Below are 12,643 nucleotides of genomic sequence, written 5' to 3'. Positions count from 1 at the left end.
TGTAGCACCAGGATGGCCGAGTGGTTAAGGCTTTGGACTTAAGATCCAATGGACGAATGTCCGCGTGGGTTCAAACCCCACTCCTGGTACATGATGTGTTCAAATGACACAAATGGTTTTAACAATCCCAAATATTATTGATCCCTTGGAAAATTTTCGTTATTCGGATTCTACTCAAACCGTTTCAAATTCAGAAATCAAACTACAAAGGATATTTGCTGCAACTATTTGTCTAAATCGAACCAAAAAGGCTTTTGTAAAATTTCTGAGATCATACAGAAATATCAACTTTCCTATGCAATTTCTCTTTTATTTCATGCCAAAATCCATACCCAAAAAGAGACATGCTAAGTGCACCACTTTGCTTGACAGCATCATATTACTCTGAATTCAACACAGTAAGAGACAGGTCTGTAATGCTAAAGAATTGAAATTTTAAATGCCCTGCTAGATATTCACACCAAATCTAAAGGGAAACTGGCAATTTTTAGGATTTTCACTAATTTCTTTACTACTTATCCCTAGATTTGACAAACATCTATTTGTAAGGCATGAAAAAGAAAAGTAAATGAAGAAATCCATAACTCTTTGTCCCGTAACCAGGTACCTCCATCAATGCTCCCTTCCAAAATGGAATCCTTTCCTCCTGGTATTCAGCATAGACTGAACATACAGAGAAGTGGATTGATGAAACACTGTTTCGCTTTCTTCTCTACATTAGCAATGCTATCCCTGGCTTTGCCTAGTCTAAAGTAGATTATGATGTAATTTGCTAACTCTTTATTATGCACTTAAAAGAAAACAGAGCATTTCATGAAAAACGGTTAACACAAGTTAGTGGTGATTTTCAATGCCTCATTTAAATGCATCAATTTAGGAGAAGTGACAGCTCCCCTTTAATTTTATTTCTTGAACTAGTCATGTTTTGCTCTATAAAGAGAAACATTAACTGTCTTAGAAAATAGATCCATGATAAAGAGTCTGAATCCTGACTCCCCCTCCCCATCCACCGTGAACATTTAAAAGTGTAGCACCAGGATGGCCGAGTGGTTAAGGCGTTGGACTTAAGATCCAATGGATGAATGTCCGCGTAGGTTCAAACCCCACTCCTGGTACACGATGTGTTCAAGTGACACTAATGGTTTTAACAATCCCAAATATTATTGATCCCTTGGAAAATTTTCGTTATTCGGATTCTATTCAACCCGTTTCAAATTCAGAAACAAACTACAAAGGATATTTGCTGCAACTATTTGTCTAAATCGAACCAAAAAGGCTTCTGTAAAATTTCTGAGATCATACAGAAATATCAACTTTCCTATGCAATTTCTCTTTTATCTTTTATTTCATGCCAAAATCCATACCCAAAAAGAGACATGCTAAGTGCACCACTTTGCTTGACAGCATCATATTACTCTGAATTCAACACAGTAAGAGACAGGTCTGTAATGCTAAAGAATTGAAATTTTAAATGCCCTGCTAGATATTCACACCAAATCTAAAGGGAAACTGGCAATTTTTAGGATTTTCACTAATTTCTTTACTACTTATCCCTAGATTTGACAAACATCTATTTGTAAGGCATGAAAAAGAAAAGTAAATGAAGAAATCCATAACTCTTTGTCCCGTAACCAGGTACCTCCATCAATGCTCCCTTCCAAAATGGAATCCTTTCCTCCTGGTATTCAGCATAGACTGAACATACAGAGAAGTGGATTGATGAAACACTGTTTCGCTTTCTTCTCTACATTAGCAATGCTATCCCTGGCTTTGCCTAGTCTGAAGTAGATTATGATGTCATTTGCTAACTCTTTATTATGCACTTAAAAGAAAACAGAGCATTTCATGAAAAATGGTTAACACAAGTTAGTGGTGATTTTCAATGCCTCATTTAAATGCATCAATTTAGGAGAAGTGACAGCTCCCCTTTAATTTTATTTCTTGAACTAGTCATGTTTTGCTCTATAAAGAGAAACATTAACTGTCTTAGAAAATAGATCCATGATAAAGAGTCTGAATCCTGACTCCCCCTCCCCATCCACCGTGAACATTTAAAAGTGTAGCACCAGGATGGCCGAGTGGTTAAGGCGTTGGACTTAAGATCCAATGGACGAATGTCCGCGTGGGTTCAAACCCCACTCCTGGTACATGATGTGTTCAAATGACACTAATGGTTATAACAATCCCAAATATTATTGATCCCTTGGAAAATTTTCGTTATTCGGATTCTTCTCAACCCGTTTCAAATTCAGAAATCAAACTACAAAGGATATTTGCTGCAACTATTTGTCTAAATCGAACCAAAAAGGTTTTTTGTAAAATTTCTGAGATCATACAGAAATATCAACTTTCCTATGCAATTTCTCTTTTATTTCATGCCAAAATCCATACCCAAAAAGAGACATGCTAAGTGCACCACTTTGCTTGACAGCATCATATTACTCTGAATTCAACACAGTAAGAGACAGGTATGTAATGCTAAAGAATTGAAATTTGAAATGCCCTGCTAGATATTCACACCAAATCTAAAGGGAAACTGGCAATTTTTAGGATTTTCACTAATTTCTTTACTACTTATCCCTAGATTTGACAAACATCTATTTGTAAGGCATGAAAAAGAAAAGTAAATGAAGAAATCCATAACTCTTTGTCCCGTAACCAGGTACCTCCATCAATGCTCCCTTCCAAAATGGAATCCTTTCCTCCTGGTATACAGCATAGACTGAACATACAGAGAAGTGGATTGATGAAACACTGTTTCGCTTTCTTCTCTACATTAGCAATGCTATCCCTGGCTTTGCCTAGTCTGAAGTAGATTATGATGTCATTTGCTAACTCTTTATTATGCACTTAAAAGAAAACAGAGCATTTCATGAAAAATGGTTAACACAAGTTAGTGGTGATTTTCAATGCCTCATTTAAATGCATCAATTTAGGAGAAGTGACAGCTCCCCTTTAATTTTATTTCTTGAACTAGTCATGTTTTGCTCTATAAAGAGAAACATTAACTGTCTTAGAAAATAGATCCATGATAAAGAGTCTGAATCCTGACTCCCCCTCCCCATCCACCGTGAACATTTAAAAGTGTAGCACCAGGATGGCCGAGTGGTTAAGGCGTTGGACTTAAGATCCAATGGACGAATGTCCGCGTGGGTTCAAACCCCACTCCTGGTACATGATGTGTTCAAATGACACTAATGGTTTTAACAATCCCAAATATTATTGATCCCTTGGAAAATTTTCGTTATTCGGATTCTTCTCAACCCGTTTCAAATTCAGAAATCAAACTACAAAGGATATTTGCTGCAACTATTTGTCTAAATCGAACCAAAAAGGTTTTTTGTAAAATTTCTGAGATCATACAGAAATATCAACTTTCCTATGCAATTTCTCTTTTATTTCATGCCAAAATCCATACCCAAAAAGAGACATGCTAAGTGCACCACTTTGCTTGACAGCATCATATTACTCTGAATTCAACACAGTAAGAGACAGGTCTGTAATGCTAAAGAATTGAAATTTGAAATGCCCTGCTAGATATTCACACCAAATCTAAAGGGAAACTGGCAATTTTTAGGATTTTCACTAATTTCTTTACTACTTATCCCTAGATTTGACAAACATCTATTTGTAAGGCATGAAAAAGAAAAGTAAATGAAGAAATCCATAACTCTTTGTCCCGTAACCAGGTACCTCCATCAATGCTCCCTTCCAAAATGGAATCCTTTCCTCCTGGTATACAGCATAGACTGAACATACAGAGAAGTGGATTGATGAAACACTGTTTCGCTTTCTTCTCTACATTAGCAATGCTATCCCTGGCTTTGCCTATTCTGAAGTAGATTATGATGTCATTTGCTAACTCTTTATTATGCACTTAAAAGAAAACAGAGCATTTCATGAAAAATGGTTAACACAAGTTAGTGGTGATTTTCAATGCCTCATTTAAATGCATCAATTTAGGAGAAGTGACAGCTCCCCTTTAATTTTATTTCTTGAACTAGTCATGTTTTGCTCTATAAAGAGAAACATTAACTGTCTTAGAAAATAGATCCATGATAAAGAGTCTGAATCCTGACTCCCCCTCCCCATCCACCGTGAACATTTAAAAGTGTAGCACCAGGATGACCGAGTGGTTAAGGCGTTGGACTTAAGATCCAATGGACGAATGTCCGCTGTGGGTTCAAACCCCACTCCTGGTACATGATGTGTTCAAATGACACTAATGGTTTTAACAATCCCAAATATTATTGATCCCTTGGAAAATTTTCGTTATTCGGATTCTATTCAACCCGTTTCAAATTCAGAAACAAACTACAAAGGATATTTGCTGCAACTATTTGTCTAAATCGAACCAAAAAGGCTTCTGTAAAATTTCTGAGATCATACAGATATATCAACTTTACTATGCAATTTCTCTTTTATCTTTTATTTCATGCCAAAATCCATACCCAAAAAGAGACATGCTAAGTGCACCACTTTGCTTGACAGCATCATATTACTCTGAATTCAACACAGTAAGAGACAGGTCTGTAATGCTAAAGAATTGAAATTTTAAATGCCCTGCTAGATATTCACACCAAATCTAAAGGGAAACTGGCAATTTTTAGGATTTTCACTATTTTCTTTACTACTTATCCCTAGATTTGACAAACATCTATTTGTAAGGCATGAAAAAGAAAAGTAAATGAAGAAATCCATAACTCTTTGTCCCGTAACCAGGTACCTCCATCAATGCTCCCTTCCAAAATGGAATCCTTTCCTCCTGGTATTCAGCATAGACTGAACATACAGAGAAGTGGATTGATGAAACACTGTTTCGCTTTCTTCTCTACATTAGCAATGCTATCCCTGGCTTTGCCTAGTCGGAAGTAGATTATGATGTCATTTGCTAACTCTTTATTATGCACTTAAAAGAAAACAGAGCATTTCATGAAAAATGGTTAACACAAGTTAGTGGTGATTTTCAATGCCTCATTTAAATGCATCAATTTAGGAGAAGTGACAGCTCCCCTTTAATTTTATTTCTTGAACTAGTCATGTTTTGCTCTATAAAGAGAAACATTAACTGTCTTAGAAAATAGATCCATGATAAAGAGTCTGAATCCTGACTCCCCCTCCCCATCCACCGTGAACATTTAAAAGTGTAGCACCAGGATGGCCGAGTGGTTAAGGCGTTGGACTTAAGATCCAATGTACGAATGTCTGCGTGGGTTCAAACCCCACTCCTGGTACATGATGTGTTCAAATGACACTAATGGTTTTAACAATCCCAAATATTATTGATCCCTTGGAAAATTTTCGTTATTCGGATTCTACTCAACCCGTTTCAAATTCAGAAATCAAACTACAAAGGATATTTGCTGCAACTATTTGTCTAAATCGAACCAAAAAGGCTTTTGTAAAATTTCTGAGATCATACAGAAATATCAACTTTCCTATGCAATTTCTCTTTTATTTCATGCCAAAATCCATACCCAAAAAGAGACATGCTAAGTGCACCACTTTGCTTGACAGCATCATATTACTCTGAATTCAACACAGTAAGAGACAGGTCTGTAATGCTAAAGAATTGAAATTTTAAATGCCCTGCTAGATATTCACACCAAATCTAAAGGGAAACTGGCAATTTTTAGGATTTTCACTAATTTCTTTACTACTTATCCCTAGATTTGACAAACATCTATTTGTAAGGCATGAAAAAGAAAAGTAAATGAAGAAATCCATAACTCTTTGTCCCGTAACCAGGTACCTCCATCAATGCTCCCTTCCAAAATGGAATCCTTTCCTCCTGGCATTCAGCATAGACTGAACATACAGAGAAGTGGATTGATGAAACACTGTTTCGCTTTCTTCTCTACATTAGCAATGCTATCCCTGGCTTTGCCTAGTCTGAAGTAGATTATGATGTAATTTGCTAACTCTTTATTATGCACTTAAAAGAAAACAGAGCATTTCATGAAAAACGGTTAACACAAGTTAGTGGTGATTTTCAATGCCTCATTTAAATGCATCAATTTAGGAGAAGTGACAGCTCCCCTTTAATTTTATTTCTTGAACTAGTCATGTTTTGCTCTATAAAGAGAAACATTAACTGTCTTAGAAAATAGATCCATGATAAAGAGTCTGAATCCTGACTCCCCCTCCCCATCCACCGTGAACATTTAAAAGTGTAGCACCAGGATGGCCGAGTGGTTAAGGCGTTGGACTTAAGATCCAATGGACGAATGTCCGCGTGGGTTCAAACCCCACTCCTGGTACACGATGTGTTCAAGTGACACTAATGGTTTTAACAATCCCAAATATTATTGATCCCTTGGAAAATTTTCGTTATTCGGATTCTATTCAACCCGTTTCAAATTCAGAAACAAACTACAAAGGATATTTGCTGCAACTATTTGTCTAAATCGAACCAAAAAGGCTTCTGTAAAATTTCTGAGATCATACAGATATATCAACTTTCCTATGCAATTTCTCTTTTATCTTTTATTTCATGCCAAAATCCATACCCAAAAAGAGACATGCTAAGTGCACCACTTTGCTTGACAGCATCATATTACTCTGAATTCAACACAGTAAGAGACAGGTCTATAATGCTAAATAATTGAAATTTTAAATGCCCTGCTAGATATTCACACCAAATCTAAAGGGAAACTGGCAATTTTTAGGATTTTCACTAATTTCTTTACTACTTATCCCTAGATTTGACAAACATCTATTTGTAAGGCATGAAAAAGAAAAGTAAATGAAGAAATCCATAACTCTTTGTCCCGTAACCAGGTACCTCCATCAATGCTCCCTTCCAAAATGGAATCCTTTCCTCCTGGTATTCAGCATAGACTGAACATACAGAGAAGTGGATTGATGAAACACTGTTTCGCTTTCTTCTCTACATTAGCAATGCTATCCCTGGCTTTGCCTAGTCTGAAGTAGATTATGATGTCATTTGCTAACTCTTTATTATGCACTTAAAAGAAAACAGAGCATTTCATGAAAAATGGTTAACACAAGTTAGTGGTGATTTTCAATGCCTCATTTAAATGCATCAATTTAGGAGAAGTGACAGCTCCCCTTTAATTTTATTTCTTGAACTAGTCATGTTTTGCTCTATAAAGAGAAACATTAACTGTCTTAGAAAATAGATCCATGATAAAGAGTCTGAATCCTGACTCCCCCTCCCCATCCACCGTGAAAATTCAAAAGTGTAGCACCAGGATGGCCGAGTGGTTAAGGCGTTGGACTTAAGATCCAATGGACGAATGTCCGCGTGGGTTCAAACCCCACTCCTGGTACATGATGTGTTCAAATAACACTAATGGTTTTAACAATCCCAAATATTATTGATCCCTTGGAAAATTTTCGTTATTCGGATTCTACTCAACCTGTTTCAAATTCAGAAATCAAACTACAAAGGATATTTGCTGCAACTATTTGTCTAAATCGAACCAAAAAGGCTTTTGTAAAATTTCTGAGATCATACAGATATATCAACTTTCCTATGCAATTTCTCTTTTATCTTTTATTTCATGCCAAAATCCATACCCAAAAAGAGACATGCTAAGTGCACCACTTTGCTTGACAGCATCATATTACTCTGAATTCAACACAGTAAGAGACAGGTCTGTAATGCTAAAGAATTGAAATTTTAAATGCCCTGCTAGATATTCACACCAAATCTAAAGGGAAACTGGCAATTTTTAGGATTTTCACTAATTTCTTTACTACTTATACCTAGATTTGACAAACATCTATTTGTAAGGCATGAAAAAGAAAAGTAAATGAAGAAATCCATAACTCTTTGTCCCGTAACCAGGTACCTCCATCAATGCTCCCTTCCAAAATGGAATCCTTTCCTCCTGGCATTCAGCATAGACTGAACATACAGATAAGTGGATTGATGAAACACTGTTTCGCTTTCTTCTCTACATTAGCAATGCTATCCCTGGCTTTGCCTAGTCTGAAGTAGATTATGATGTCATTTGCTAACTCTTTATTATGCACTTAAAAGAAAACAGAGCATTTCATGAAAAACGGTTAACACAAGTTAGTGGTGATTTTCAATGCCTCATTTAAATGCATCAATTTAGGAGAAGTGACAGCTCCCCTTTAATTTTATTTCTTGAACTAGTCATGTTTTGCTCTATAAAGAGAAACATTAACTGTCTTAGAAAATAGATCCATGATAAAGAGTCTGAATCCTGACTCCCCCTCCCCATCCACCGTGAACATTTAAAATTGTAGCACCAGGATGGCCGAGTGGTTAAGGCGTTGGACTTAAGATCAAACCCCACTCCTGGTACACGATGTGTTCAAGTGACACTAATGGTTTTAACAATCCCAAATATTATTGACCTCTTGGAAAATTTTCGTTATTCGGATTCTACTCAACCCGTTTCAAATTCAGAAATCAAACTACAAAGGATATTTGCTGCAACTATTTGTCTAAATCGAACCAAAAAGGCTTCTGTAAAATTTCTGAGATCATACAGAAATATCAACTTTCCTATGCAATTTCTCTTTTATCTTTTATTTCATGCCAAAATCCATACCCAAAAAGAGACATGCTAAGTGCACCACTTTGCTTGACAGCATCATATTACTCTGAATTCAACACAGTAAGAGACAGGTCTGTAATGCTAAAGAATTGAAATTTTAAATGCCCTGCTAGATATTCACACCAAATCTAAAGGGAAACTGGCAATTTTTAGGATTTTCACTAATTTCTTTACTACTTATACCTAGATTTGACAAACATCTATTTGTAAGGCATGAAAAAGAAAAGTAAATGAAGAAATCCATAACTCTTTGTCCCGTAACCAGGTACCTCCATCAATGCTCCCTTCCAAAATGGAATCCTTTCCTCCTGGCATTCAGCATAGACTGAACATACAGAGAAGTGGATTGATGAAACACTGTTTCGCTTTCTTCTCTACATTAGCAATGCTATCCCTGGCTTTGCCTAGTCGGAAGTAGATTATGATGTCATTTGCTAACTCTTTATTATGCACTTAAAAGAAAACAGAGCATTTCATGAAAAATGGTTAACACAAGTTAGTGGTGATTTTCAATGCCTCATTTAAATGCATCAATTTAGGAGAAGTGACAGCTCCCCTTTAATTTTATTTCTTGAACTAGTCATGTTTTGCTCTATAAAGAGAAACATTAACTGTCTTAGAAAATAGATCCATGATAAAGAGTCTGAATCCTGACTCCCCCTCCCCATCCACCGTGAACATTTAAAAGTGTAGCACCAGGATGGCCGAGTGGTTAAGGCGTTGGACTTAAGATCCAATGGACGAATGTCCTGGTACACGATGTGTTCAAGTGACACTAATGGTTTTAACAATCCCAAATATTATTGATCCCTTGGAAAATTTTCGTTATTCGGATTCTATTCAACCCGTTTCAAATTCAGAAACAAACTACAAAGGATATTTGCTGCAACTATTTGTCTAAATCGAACCAAAAAGGCTTCTGTAAAATTTCTGAGATCATACAGATATATCAACTTTCCTATGCAATTTCTCTTTTATCTTTTATTTCATGCCAAAATCCATACCCAAAAAGAGACATGCTAAGTGCACCACTTTGCTTGACAGCATCATATTACTCTGAATTCAACACAGTAAGAGACAGGTCTATAATGCTAAATAATTGAAATTTTAAATGCCCTGCTAGATATTCACACCAAATCTAAAGGGAAACTGGCAATTTTTAGGATTTTCACTAATTTCTTTACTACTTATCCCTAGATTTGACAAACATCTATTTGTAAGGCATGAAAAAGAAAAGTAAATGAAGAAATCCATAACTCTTTGTCCCGTAACCAGGTACCTCCATCAATGCTCCCTTCCAAAATGGAATCCTTTCCTCCTGGTATTCAGCATAGACTGAACATACAGAGAAGTGGATTGATGAAACACTGTTTCGCTTTCTTCTCTACATTAGCAATGCTATCCCTGGCTTTGCCTAGTCTGAAGTAGATTATGATGTCATTTGCTAACTCTTTATTATGCACTTAAAAGAAAACAGAGCATTTCATGAAAAATGGTTAACACAAGTTAGTGGTGATTTTCAATGCCTCATTTAAATGCATCAATTTAGGAGAAGTGACAGCTCCCCTTTAATTTTATTTCTTGAACTAGTCATGTTTTGCTCTATAAAGAGAAACATTAACTGTCTTAGAAAATAGATCCATGATAAAGAGTCTGAATCCTGACTCCCCCTCCCCATCCACCGTGAAAATTTAAAAGTGTAGCACCAGGATGGCCGAGTGGTTAAGGCGTTGGACTTAAGATCCAATGGACGAATGTCCGCGTGGGTTCAAACCCCACTCCTGGTACATGATGTGTTCAAATAACACTAATGGTTTTAACAATCCCAAATATTATTGACCTCTTGGAAAATTTTCGTTATTCGGATTCTACTCAACCCGTTTCAAATTCAGAAATCAAACTACAAAGGATATTTGCTGCAACTATTTGTCTAAATCGAACCAAAAAGGCTTCTGTAAAATTTCTGAGATCATACAGAAATATCAACTTTCCTATGCAATTTCTCTTTTATCTTTTATTTCATGCCAAAATCCATACCCAAAAAGAGACATGCTAAGTGCACCACTTTGCTTGACAGCATCATATTACTCTGAATTCAACACAGTAAGAGACAGGTCTGTAATGCTAAAGAATTGAAATTTTAAATGCCCTGCTAGATATTCACACCAAATCTAAAGGGAAACTGGCAATTTTTAGGATTTTCACTAATTTCTTTACTACTTATACCTAGATTTGACAAACATCTATTTGTAAGGCATGAAAAAGAAAAGTAAATGAAGAAATCCATAACTCTTTGTCCCGTAACCAGGTACCTCCATCAATGCTCCCTTCCAAAATGGAATCCTTTCCTCCTGGCATTCAGCATAGACTGAACATACAGAGAAGTGGATTGATGAAACACTGTTTCGCTTTCTTCTCTACATTAGCAATGCTATCCCTGGCTTTGCCTAGTCGGAAGTAGATTATGATGTCATTTGCTAACTCTTTATTATGCACTTAAAAGAAAACAGAGCATTTCATGAAAAATGGTTAACACAAGTTAGTGGTGATTTTCAATGCCTCATTTAAATGCATCAATTTAGGAGAAGTGACAGCTCCCCTTTAATTTTATTTCTTGAACTAGTCATGTTTTGCTCTATAAAGAGAAACATTAACTGTCTTAGAAAATAGATCCATGATAAAGAGTCTGAATCCTGACTCCCCCTCCCCATCCACCGTGAACATTTAAAAGTGTAGCACCAGGATGGCCGAGTGGTTAAGGCGTTGGACTTAAGATCCAATGTACGAATGTCTGCGTGGGTTCAAACCCCACTCCTGGTACATGATGTGTTCAAATGACACTAATGGTTTTAACAATCCCAAATATTATTGATCCCTTGGAAAATTTTCGTTATTCGGATTCTACTCAACCCGTTTCAAATTCAGAAATCAAACTACAAAGGATATTTGCTGCAACTATTTGTCTAAATCGAACCAAAAAGGCTTTTGTAAAATTTCTGAGATCATACAGAAATATCAACTTTCCTATGCAATTTCTCTTTTATTTCATGCCAAAATCCATACCCAAAAAGAGACATGCTAAGTGCACCACTTTGCTTGACAGCATCATATTACTCTGAATTCAACACAGTAAGAGACAGGTCTGTAATGCTAAAGAATTGAAATTTTAAATGCCCTGCTAGATATTCACACCAAATCTAAAGGGAAACTGGCAATTTTTAGGATTTTCACTAATTTCTTTACTACTTATCCCTAGATTTGACAAACATCTATTTGTAAGGCATGAAAAAGAAAAGTAAATGAAGAAATCCATAACTCTTTGTCCCGTAACCAGGTACCTCCATCAATGCTCCCTTCCAAAATGGAATCCTTTCCTCCTGGCATTCAGCATAGACTGAACATACAGAGAAGTGGATTGATGAAACACTGTTTCGCTTTCTTCTCTACATTAGCAATGCTATCCCTGGCTTTGCCTAGTCTGAAGTAGATTATGATGTAATTTGCTAACTCTTTATTATGCACTTAAAAGAAAACAGAGCATTTCATGAAAAACGGTTAACACAAGTTAGTGGTGATTTTCAATGCCTCATTTAAATGCATCAATTTAGGAGAAGTGACAGCTCCCCTTTAATTTTATTTCTTGAACTAGTCATGTTTTGCTCTATAAAGAGAAACATTAACTGTCTTAGAAAATAGATCCATGATAAAGAGTCTGAATCCTGACTCCCCCTCCCCATCCACCGTGAACATTTAAAAGTGTAGCACCAGGATGGCCGAGTGGTTAAGGCGTTGGACTTAAGATCCAATGGACGAATGTCCGCGTGGGTTCAAACCCCACTCCTGGTACACGATGTGTTCAAGTGACACTAATGGTTTTAACAATCCCAAATATTATTGATCCCTTGGAAAATTTTCGTTATTCGGATTCTATTCAACCCGTTTCAAATTCAGAAACAAACTACAAAGGATATTTGCTGCAACTATTTGTCTAAATCGAACCAAAAAGGCTTCTGTAAAATTTCTGAGATCATACAGATATATCAACTTTCCTATGCAATTTCTCTTTTATCTTTTATTTCATGCCAAAA

General features: G+C 36.2%; 11 non-coding genes across 11 annotated transcripts; all 11 read left to right on the top strand.

Annotated features, from left to right (window-relative positions):
* The first annotated feature begins 6 nt into the window (after positions 1-6).
* Positions 7-89, top strand: TRNAL-UAA (transfer RNA leucine (anticodon UAA)). The gene has a single exon. It is a non-coding gene; the product is annotated as a tRNA-Leu (tRNA).
* A 943-nt stretch (positions 90-1,032) lies between these two features.
* Positions 1,033-1,115, top strand: TRNAL-UAA (transfer RNA leucine (anticodon UAA)). The gene has a single exon. It is a non-coding gene; the product is annotated as a tRNA-Leu (tRNA).
* Positions 1,116-2,064: 949 nt separating this feature from the next.
* TRNAL-UAA (transfer RNA leucine (anticodon UAA)) lies at positions 2,065-2,147 on the top strand. Its single transcript has one exon. It is a non-coding gene; the product is annotated as a tRNA-Leu (tRNA).
* A 944-nt stretch (positions 2,148-3,091) lies between these two features.
* On the top strand, positions 3,092-3,174 carry TRNAL-UAA (transfer RNA leucine (anticodon UAA)). The gene has a single exon. It is a non-coding gene; the product is annotated as a tRNA-Leu (tRNA).
* A 944-nt stretch (positions 3,175-4,118) lies between these two features.
* Positions 4,119-4,202, top strand: TRNAL-UAA (transfer RNA leucine (anticodon UAA)). The gene has a single exon. It is a non-coding gene; the product is annotated as a tRNA-Leu (tRNA).
* A 949-nt stretch (positions 4,203-5,151) lies between these two features.
* Positions 5,152-5,234, top strand: TRNAL-UAA (transfer RNA leucine (anticodon UAA)). The gene has a single exon. It is a non-coding gene; the product is annotated as a tRNA-Leu (tRNA).
* A 943-nt stretch (positions 5,235-6,177) lies between these two features.
* TRNAL-UAA (transfer RNA leucine (anticodon UAA)) lies at positions 6,178-6,260 on the top strand. The gene has a single exon. It is a non-coding gene; the product is annotated as a tRNA-Leu (tRNA).
* Positions 6,261-7,209: 949 nt separating this feature from the next.
* On the top strand, positions 7,210-7,292 carry TRNAL-UAA (transfer RNA leucine (anticodon UAA)). Its single transcript has one exon. It is a non-coding gene; the product is annotated as a tRNA-Leu (tRNA).
* Positions 7,293-10,259: 2,967 nt separating this feature from the next.
* Positions 10,260-10,342, top strand: TRNAL-UAA (transfer RNA leucine (anticodon UAA)). The gene has a single exon. It is a non-coding gene; the product is annotated as a tRNA-Leu (tRNA).
* A 950-nt stretch (positions 10,343-11,292) lies between these two features.
* Positions 11,293-11,375, top strand: TRNAL-UAA (transfer RNA leucine (anticodon UAA)). Its single transcript has one exon. It is a non-coding gene; the product is annotated as a tRNA-Leu (tRNA).
* A 943-nt stretch (positions 11,376-12,318) lies between these two features.
* TRNAL-UAA (transfer RNA leucine (anticodon UAA)) lies at positions 12,319-12,401 on the top strand. The gene has a single exon. It is a non-coding gene; the product is annotated as a tRNA-Leu (tRNA).
* Positions 12,402-12,643: the final 242 nt, after the last annotated feature.

Source organism: Pelobates fuscus, chromosome 2 (assembly GCF_036172605.1).
Source record: "Pelobates fuscus isolate aPelFus1 chromosome 2, aPelFus1.pri, whole genome shotgun sequence".
Taxonomy (NCBI): Eukaryota; Metazoa; Chordata; class Amphibia; order Anura; family Pelobatidae; genus Pelobates; species Pelobates fuscus.
The sequence above is the reverse complement of the archived record's forward strand: the minus strand, read 5'-3'. Positions and strand labels throughout refer to the sequence as shown.